General features: G+C 31.0%; 1 long non-coding RNA gene across 2 annotated transcripts; it reads left to right on the top strand.

The window, feature by feature from the left end:
* The first annotated feature begins 309 nt into the window (after positions 1 to 309).
* Positions 310 to 2,467, top strand: LOC135139083 (uncharacterized). 2 transcript variants are annotated; one of them, XR_010282112.1, is made up of 4 exons: positions 310 to 1,158; positions 1,209 to 1,347; positions 1,399 to 1,836; positions 1,887 to 2,467. It is a non-coding gene; the product is annotated as an uncharacterized LOC135139083 (long non-coding RNA). The 2 variants fall into 2 exon arrangements; XR_010282111.1 differs by having other exon boundaries at positions 1,209 to 1,836.
* Positions 2,468 to 11,112: the final 8,645 nt, after the last annotated feature.

Raw genomic sequence — 11,112 nt, forward strand, 5'->3', positions numbered from 1 at the left:
ACCGGAAGAAAGAAAAACAAATCTAAGAAACAATTTCATGGTGATACTATTAACTGTAAAGTACCCATGAAAAAAATCTAAAGAATGCGATATCAAAAGTTACTTTATATCAAATAATACATTTCATGCATAGTAACATTTGATCTTATAATTACATGTTTCGGAATAATGAGCTTCATATCTATCATTTCAAGTACAATTTTTGTTTTTGGAAATGAAATTCCAAGTGATTAGAAAATAAAACAGAAGCTCAAAAATGTATGGAAACGATGCATGACGTTCCAAGATATTAATTCCTAACATTTAAAGCACACCCTTAAGCAAATATCCAGATTGGCTCCATAAGTAGAAAAATAATTTAAGAGATTAACAAAAACTTGTACTGCTAATTGTAGAAGTGCCTGTACACACAACCATAAAAGTAAATTTCTTACTCCAACTTAAACTGGTATTTTAAAATTGACATGTACGCCTTTCTTGGAGAAATATAAAAAGAGAGGTTAAAAGCTGCTAAAAAATAGTAATGTTTCTTTTTTCGAAATCGCGCAGTAATGTGCTTTTTCTATGTTCAAAAATCGGCACAGAAATTAAATGCGGTGTTGTCATATTAGTATTATCTACCTCCACAATTACATTTTACAAGGTTATAAATTGTTTTTCGGTTTAGCAGTAATTCTATACTCTTTGATAACCCTTTTTATTAGTTATTAGAAACACATCCGGTTTATTAATTTTATAAATATAATTTATTAACTAAATTTGCGCGTAATCTCGCAACGTCGCAACCTTGCATGGCAACAGCGGATTTCTTGAAGTGCAGCGACATTCTATGGCAGCGAACAATGTGTATCCACATAACCTGTAATAAGTTTTTGTTCGGTGCAGAAACAACCATGGAAAACATTATATGGAGAATATCTCATTTTGCATACGAGTATTTCGCTGAAAAAGAAAATTCTGTGAAATCAACATTTTGGGCTACATAGTCGTTGTTAAAGTCAACTCTGTTAATATAAAACAGCATAGATATAATCTAAGTACACCAAGTTCTCAAGCAAAAAATATAGGTTATGTTTCCCAGAAATCAAATATATTTACAAGAGAAAACTTACGAAAATTTTTAACAGAGGCCCGTGATTAATGTACCTAATGTCAAAGGTAATCTCAAAGAAGGTCAATCACATTGTCTATAAAACATAATGTTTTAGGTATATTTTTTATTCGAAGTTGTAGGAGTATGCGGAAAGGAAGAATTTGAACAATTTTCTTGTATCTACATAACCTATAATAAGCTTTTATTATTATTACAGAACAGATTATTAGCTTACATGCCCATTTTAAATGAAAGTATGAAGCATACCTCTTATTTTTCGGCACTTTTAATATTTTTGCTTGCAGAAAGATCTGCAGCAATTGCAAAATAGAGATGGATAGCAATAATAACAAGCAGTTTACATGCATTCGACCGAACTTGCAAAAACTGGCAGATAATATATCAAATTTATTACCTAAAAACTCAGCCACAGTTTATGAAAAGCGGTATGAATTTTTTTTTTTTTGCGCAGAAACAACCATGTAAAATATATGGAGAACACCTCATTGCATACGAGTATTTCGCTGAAAAAGCAAATTCTGTGAAATCTTTAACACTTTGGGCTGCATAGTCGTAGTTAAAGTCAACTCTGTTAATAAAAAACAGCATAGATATATCTAAGTACACCAAGTTTTCAAGCAAAAAATATAGGTTACATTGCCAAGAAATCAAATATATTTACAAGAGAAGACTTACCAAAATTTTTAACAGAAGCCCGTGATTAAATGTACATGATGTTAAAGGTGATCTCAAACAAGGTCAATCACATTGTCTATAAATCATTATGTTTTAGGTTTATTTTTTATTAGAAGTTGTAGGAGCATGTGGAATGGATAAATTGAAAAATAATGACGGCATTCAAGACAAAAACGATACGCTAATAATTAAAATTCCAACGTCTAAAACTGGCAAAGCACGAGAATTTACAAATATGTGTAAAAATATTTATCCAATTGAAATATAGTAAAAATACCTAATTTTAAGACCGCACCATACACCAGACAAATCATTATTTATACATTACATTTGGATAGTGAATGCAGCAGCTGCTGCATTGTACAAATATACCTGCAAACACACTGTAACAAATTATGCAGACACCTCTTTTGACTAAAAGATATATATTTAACTTTATCCATACGTTGTCAACTTTGTTAATAATTGCAATCTCTAACTTCATAAGAAATATGAATAATCTACTTTGGTGTTTTATAGTAGTATTAAATGTTCATAGAATATAATTGCACTTACTACGAAGTAAGCTTTCCTAGTTTTAAGTGGTTTTCTTTTCTCTTTGATTATCTTAATTTCTTCAGCCTCTATGTGGCTGTTTTAATTCCAAAAAATTGTTTCTGAATAAACTGATTCATACCACTTTTTCTTTCTTTTACTCGAAAACAGTTTAAACTATAACTCCAAATATTTACCTACTTTAAAACGTGTCAAGCATTCGCTTGTTGTAAATGATGCAACCATAAATACAAATTTGAACACTGATATGACAGGTTTGAGGCTAGGATGTGGTTTTCATATACTCCCATTACTTGTTGCCTAAATCTGGCGCGAGGCCAAAAGTTATTATTGACGTATATATACATATATATACGTATCCAACCGTCGTTACCAAACCCAACATATTAAACAGACGTTACCAAGCCCGGCTGTTTTTCCGAGTATAATATAATAAATTTAATGGTTTTTGCAATAACAAACTTAAAAAAAAGTAGAGGGGTAAAATTATTCCTTGAAAAAAGTTAACACCATATTCATCCAACGTTACCAGACCCACTATTTATAAAATAACATAATTTTACACTTGCGATTTATTAATGCAATTTTTATTTGACTTTTGGCTTACAGATTTGTAAAAAAAATGTTAGCACAAAAATTTTCTAGTTTATTTAATAAAGTTTTTAAATGATATCTAAGCTTTTCTTACACATAACATAAATCACAAATTAAGATTTTTTAATATTAACATCCTAAAAAAATCGAAATTTTTACCACAAAATGGTACAATATGTGTTAGAAACTTTAAGATTGATTTAGAGATCTAAAATTGCATATTCTTTAAGAGTAACTTTAATATTTCAAATTATTAATTAAAAAATTTAAGAACGCTAAACTAGTAATAAAAAGACCCTCTTCAAAATAGTTACAATGCTCCATAGCAATTATTTAATCAATACTTGTTAATAAGGGCGATTAATAATCGCCTATTAACAAACGAGTTGGTTGCAATACTTCTCCGGTGATTGCAATTTCATACACGAAACTGCTAAAAATCAGTTCCAAATTTCATGATATTTATAACATTTAAATAAAAAATTTCACATCAAGTGCGCGGGGGTATACCTGATTGCTGTATTAACCCATTAATATATAAATCGTTTATAAATAGCCGTAATTAATGAATGATTTCGAGACAGAATCACCAAAAAATGTTTTTAAGTCTAGCTGGCACCTTTAGAAGCACAACAAAATGCTCCATTATTTTCTGCAATTTTAAGCTTGTCTCTGTCTATATTGTTAAATAGAAAAAAATAATTTCTTGAATTATCGGTAATCTTAGTGTCAAAACTCAATGCATAAAACGTTTGCAAATTTACAGGCCCTCGAAGGATCTCGATCCTTTAATAATACTTAGCGTGGCAAACGCTACAATGAAATTAGTACATATGAAATCCATGTGTCATTTTAGTTTTCGTGTACATATTTTGTCTGAACCATATGAATTCTGCAAAATAATCCTTATGCTTGCTGAGACACATTTTAAGACTTTCATCTTTCTCTAGATTGTCTGTTTCCCATCTAAGTAGACCGTGTGTCCCACGTAACAATAACTCAGGTATTTTTGAACGGATTGTTATGAAATTTGAAATGTAGGTATTTTGATAGATGAGGATTAATATGAACCGGTGAGAATAATCATTATCTTGAAAAAGTAAATTTTCCATGCCTTAATTTAATTTTGAAATAATTAAGTTTAATTAATTTGCATCACTTGATTAAACATGAAAAATAAATACTGTATGCAAAATTTCATCTCCGAAATACGTCTGGTTAGCCAAACCGATAAATTATTGCGAAAATAATTCCAAAAATTATTAAAGGATAGGTTGCTATGGAACAAAAAACTGCTATCCTCGCATTTTGGACACCCTTGCGGGAATTTGATACCTGTTTGCCAAGCCTTATTTTTTGAATTTTAAGAAAATACTAATTTTCAGTCATTAATTTTTTTGAGACAGCTGTATAACCAAATCTAAAAAATATTAATGCAGTGATAAATCACAAGTATAAAGTCATCATATTTTGTATATTTAAGATAGGATTTATTTAGCAAAATTTTGAGGTGATGTCATCAATTGTTTTTTAGGGTGGATGAGCAAATACATTCTGATCAAAGATTTACCATGTTTATGATAATCTTAAACATCTCCATGATTTTAAAACATTCGGTTTTGCAGTTCCTGATTAAATTAATAAAATAAATCACGCATTCAATAATTTTTTTGTGTCATCCTGTTTATGCAAATTCAAAAAATGTGAATAAAATTTATACCGCAAAATTTTGATGTTTCATAATTTTGATTTTTTTCCAAAATTCTGCACTTTTCGGATAAAACTCAATACGGAGTCATAAACTACATGTGTAGGACTATGTTATTTCATACAATTTAAAACCCATTTACTATGTGCAATTTTAAAGTGACGTCTTCACATTGTTGGTGAGGACGATTAGACAAATTTTGGTTAGCGTTTTAGCATCTACATGATATTCCTAATATACTCGTAAATACAAAATTTGACAACAATCGCCCCGAACTTTCGGAGATTATCTGCCTAATAAAAATCCGGGGCTGCAGACAGACGGACAGACGGAAATGGGAGACCTATTTCTTCGTCCTGTAGGGGTAATGAAAGGTCGAGAAAACGTAGAAGTAGAGAGTCGGCCGATGGACTTGATTACAATACTTCTTTTACTTACGCTCAGTAAGTAAAAAATTAACTAAATGCGAAATTCTAACGAACAGAAATAAATAAAACTAAATGTTGCTTTAAAAAGATTGTTGTCGAAATCTACCAATAGATGTACAAATTAGATGTAGCTAAAAGAATGATCTCTGTCAATTAATATTAAGTGAGAATCAATTAATTTAGAATATAATCAAGTTCCTATCTTCAAATAAAAATTAAATAAAATATGGATACGTAGATCATTATAGCGAATTTGAAAATAAGAGGGGATTAAAAAAAACTACACTTACAGAAGTATACAATTTTGTACTTTTCAAATTACATTCAGTTAAACGCTTTGGTGACCTGACCTGACCACGTTCATTATAACTGTAAATGCTCATTCACAATGGGCATAAAGCATAAGGATGTCATAAGCATTAATGCATAAGAATTTATGTTTAGTGCTCTATTATGCTTCTATTCGTTTACAATGAGCATAATGCCTATGACATCCTTATGCTTTATGCCTATTGTGAATGAGCACTTATGCTCATTGTGAACGAATACAACCATAGAGCACTAAACATAAATTCATATGCATTAATGCTTATGACACCTTATGCTTTATGCCCATTGTGAATGAGCACTAAGGCATCATTATGCAAAATTTATATATATATATATATAGTTGTTATACCGCTTACACAGTCCCGACTCGCTATATCTAGTAAACGTTACCAGACCTTTTGAGACGTTACCAGGGGTGGGATTTTGTTTCTTGAACGAAGTGATAAATTTTCACTTGCGATAAATGTCATTGCGTGGCTTTTAAATGAAAAGTTGGCATTTATTCTTTGCATATAAGCTTATTAAATGCTCAAAAGTTTACAATTACCTTAATTTTAAGAACATATAACTCAGAATTACGATTTTGAACTTCTATTTTGACATAAATTTCGAGGTTATGTCTCCAAAATTTATCACTTCATTCAGAGTTACCGAGAAAATATCACTCCATGAAGACTTGATTTCGTGACAGAATCGAGAAATGTGACACAAATGTCGCACCAACTCAGCCTCTCAACCAATCAGCAAACGAGATTTTATCGCTATCGAGTTTTTTTCGATCGAGAAACAAAATCGCACCCCAGACCCGGGTTCGGGTCTAATAACGTTTAACCATGTATATCGCCTTCTTGGGCCCAGTACAATTAAAAATTGAAATAAAAAAGTGGGTCTGGTAAAACTGTTGAACGTCAAATTTTATACAGAAATAGTTCATTCCCCTTTTCTGCAGAGGGCGTCGTGTCGCTTAGCTGTATATAATATCTGCCTGCATAAAATCGTCCACATCGGACCAACGTTACCAGATCCGTAAATCTGCAACACTGCATTCTAGCAGATCAGTTCAGTATTTAAGAAAATCATGAGTACTTTTCTTATTCTACTTGTATCTGACTGCTTGCATTAAGTAAAAATATGTTATTTGAATTAATAAAAAAATTTTACAATGAATCGTTTGAGGAATGGCTAGTTTCATGTTTTCTCGATGTTACATAACTCTTATTAGACTTAGAATATGAAAAATTATGTCTTTCATTGCCACTTGTCCGCCGTTCTTGTTAGAGACAATTTCCAAAATTATATACTATACAGATTATTTTGAAATTCAAGATACAGTTTAGGATTATCGTGGAGACGGGGGTAAAATGCTTATTAACTAAATACATAATTCAGCCTGATGTTTAATAAAAATAATAAAGATAAGGTATTTTAGTTTAAATATACCATATGTTCGAAAAAAAAATATATCCCGGGACCGTAGCTATCTTATGTTTTTGAATAGATCAAATTAAATAATTTTAAATGTATTGCGATCTTAATTGTAAAACTGATTTTTAATTTTCTTTTTTTTGCCTATGACATTCAACTTTTGTTTTTTAAATGACATCCTAGATATTTTTTTTAATTCTTGTGATATTTTTTTCTGAATACATTGATGTACTATGTTTCGCATTTTGTTAAAAAGCTGTGGTAAAAATTAATTTAATTTTTATAGCAAGGTAACTGTAACTGAAAAATGTACCAAAATTTTTGTTACATAGCAAGTTTAACACGGTTTATAACGATTCTACGACAACTGGTCGCAAACAACTGATCGCGCGACAATTGATCGCAAACAACTCGTCGCAGCACAATTGGTCGCACGCGACAATTGATCGCGGCGACAATTGATCGCACCGACAATTGATCGCACGTAAATTGATCGCAGCGAGAATTGATCGCACGTAAATTTATCGCAGCGTCAATTGATCGCAAGGTAAAATTCATCGGGAAGTATTTTCTTTTATTAAAATTAAATATTTTGTATTCTGAATTTTAAGTTGCAATAAATTTAGCAATCAGGTAAGGTGTAAATATCGAATTAAAAACAATTTGAATATTGATAAGTGACGAAGTTTGTAGTTTGTAGTTGCACAATTAAAAAATACGAGCGTAAACACCTTGTTACATAATCATGTTTTTAACAACCTTTAAATTTTAACACATTTTGATACAGAATTGTCTCTGTTGTCTATTGTCTTTATACATATCACCAAACAGTAAAATTCATAAACTAATAGTACATCTAGAGTATCCATATGCAGCGAATGTAAATTCCACTGGACGGATATAATATTTATTTTAATCCCTTGTAAATTGCAACGGATCTTTTACAGGGTTTGAGAAAGGTTTACATGTATTGTAAATATATATTGCAAAAATTTTTGTTAGAGCGTCAAGAATAATTTTGTGTTACCAGGAAATCTAAGAAATGTAGGTACTTATGCAACTAAAAACTTACTTTTTAATTATTATTATGTGACTAGTATTGTACTGAAGAAAAATTCAGTTGTACTATATGTGGGTGTAAAAAATACATATACAGGGTTAGTCATGAGAAAATTACCTCTGAAAATTATTTTTACGCAACCCAAAATACGAATACCCTGTACCACTTGATACTAACTGAATTTAAAATGAAATGCTTAATCCATGATTGCTTTGAGTTTGGCAATGTCATTTTGACAATTCTGGAAAAGGAGGTTACGCGAGTGTGGTGGTACCGCAACCAGCTGGAGATCTCCGCTGGTGCCGCTAATAAGTTTGTCAGAGCTTGCTTCGAGTGCCTCTTATTTCTAAAAATTCCTTTTACGATAGATATTTCTGTGACGTGTAAAACAGCTCTTAGATCTAAAAAAAGGAAGAAATAATTGGTTCGCAGTTTTCCATGAATGACCCTGCTACGGGCTGCTACCTGATTTTATTATTCTCCGCACTTTGCATCCTACAAAAATTTACAACATGGGCTGTAGAAGCCCACCAACATCCGGCAGATTAGGCAAATAATTCTATAAATAATAAATAAATAAATAAATAAATAAATAACTTTATTAGTACGTAGTTACAAAATATGTTTCGTACAAGTCATATCATTACCTATAGCTATGAACAACTCAGTCTGTTTATATCTTTATCTGTAAGAAAATCTTCTATGTTAAAATATGCTTTTTTACCTAAATATTCTTTGATTTTTGTTTTAAAGTTTGGCATATTAAGTTCTTTAATAGACATCGGCAATTTATTAAATAGTTTCACACAAAAATAATTTACACTATTTTGATTTTTTTTTAATCTAACCTTACTTAAACATAGCGCACTATTGTTTCTAGTGTCATGACTATGTATTTCGTTGTGTCGTTTATAGTCTGCAGTGTGAGATTTAACATAAATAAGGCAATTGAGAATATAAATACTAGGTAGAGTAAGAATATTTTCTTCGATAAAGTGCTTTTTGCAGTGTTCCCTAAATTTAGCTCCTGCCAAAATAGTCGGCCTTCCGAGTGGAATACCCATCAATAAACTTTTCACACTTCCCAAGCTAAAAATTAGTCACACCATTGCGAATAACCACTACTCAGTGGCGTCGTGATCCTGGTTGTTTCTAGTTTTTAACGGTATTCACTGTTTGTATTACTTGTTACTCGTGATGTATTGATTGATTTAAATATTTTAAATAATATTAATTAATAGATAATATAAACCTGTCATGTGCGTTGTTCTATTCAACAATTTTTATTCCATGAGCCGCTTCAAAAAAACAAAAAAACTGTATGTCACTGTCATCGGCAGTCTTATCTAGGTAATGAGGGGTACTGTTTATGACACTTTACCGGTTTGGCTCGAAACCATCATTTTAAGTCTGGCACTTCCTCCAGTGTAAGTATATTCTTTGCTCCATGGTCAAAACTAGTGTCCCTGTAGAGAGAGTTCCGCAAACCTCCGCCATTGTAACTCCAACACCACGCGCCAACTTTAAACGGACCAAGTTGATGGGAGGTATGAATAATAATAAATTGTGGTACAATAAATTTTTAGAATAAATGTAAAACGAAGGACAACTTTTGAATCGAAACAAAGTATTATTTCCCAATTTTATTCACATCATCCAGGTTATAATACTGTTTTAATTTGGATCTTAATGATATAACAATAATTTAGGTATACGAACGAAAGGTCAATGAAACGCAGAAATACTGAAATGTCTTATTGCATTTTGTTTGCCAAAATACGCATCGCAATACCCTTACACTTGTAATACTGGCACTATTGGTAAGAATTTTTTTTATCTATAAACTTATTCCCATGTTTTCCCAGTAAATAATATTATATACATATTATATATACACGCACTATACACACATTCGCGCCCTGTTTTTGCCCGAAAAACAACAATCAAAACAACAAGCAAAACTAGCTTTCTTCCAGCTGATGCCGAGCCGCCATTTTAAGTCCAAGGTAGTGAGTAAAGCAATTGCGGAACTCTCTCTACAGGGACACTAGTCAAAACTAATCTTTTTACGATCTTGTTTACACAAATGGCGTAAAAGTGGAGATTGGTATGTAGGTACTTAGCAAAGGGAATGAGATAAATTACTCATTCTTTTGTATCTACAAGCGCCTCATTAACAATGTGAGCGTTCAAAAAAGTTCTGAATAAAAACACATCTTTGGTTTTAACCTGGATTAAAGATAATCCAGAACTAATGTGTAGTGACCAAAAAATTGTCTGCAAAAAATGCAGTAAACTCCAAGATTAATTGTTAATATATAAATTCAAATTTCTTTGCACCAAATTTATTAAAAAAAATATATATTTATTTTTTTAAACAATCAAACGTAATGAAAATAATACTTTTTCACTTAAAACTGTAACGAGTGTTTTTTCACGATTTCATTGATTATGATAAATCTATAAATTTTTAATTTGACAGTTGTAATAATTTTAAAGCCATTTTTTATTAAAAAAAAATGACGTGTGTAACACGTTTTGAAAGCTATTTTTTTCACTCGTTTAATTGACAAACTTTAAACTTGTGAGAAAAAAAGCATGAATCACTTACTTGAGTGTCTAATTAATAAGACGAATAATCCAAATGAACATTACAGTAGCATACCGACGAAATATGTGTCAGCATTAAAAAAATTATGTTACAATATTTTCACTTTTTTGCACTTTGGTTTAATCAGAAATGAGCCTAATAGTTACTGTTTTATCGAACTCGTATGTATTTATTTTGACACTTTTTTAGAAATAATGAAATTTTTGAGAATATAGCACTTCATTTTATTTTCATCATTCATAACAATTACTTATTTTCTCTATAAACGCTATCATTTTTCGCTTGCGATCAATTGTCGCATGCGACCAGTTGTACTTGCGACGAATTGTATTGCGATGAATTGTGACTGCGACCAGTTGTCGTTGCGACCAGTTGTCGCTGCGACCAATTGACGCTGCGATCAGTTGTTTGCGATCAATTGTCGCGCGACGAATTGTGCGCGACGAATTGACGCGGTACCGTTTATAACACTTATTAATGTATAGGAGTTTTAAATTTGAAAATTAAACTTCTATACGAAAACATTATTAACTCAAGACATTTTATTGTAAATATGATGTATTAAATTATTAATGTTTGAAAATATTAACGTATTATGTACACTATGATACA

The sequence above is a fragment of the Zophobas morio genome, unplaced genomic scaffold (assembly GCF_036711695.1).
Source record: "Zophobas morio isolate AGI-343-1 ecotype UQ-CSIRO unplaced genomic scaffold, CSIRO_AGI_Zmor_V1 ptg000030l, whole genome shotgun sequence".
Classification (NCBI taxonomy): Eukaryota; Metazoa; Arthropoda; class Insecta; order Coleoptera; family Tenebrionidae; genus Zophobas; species Zophobas morio.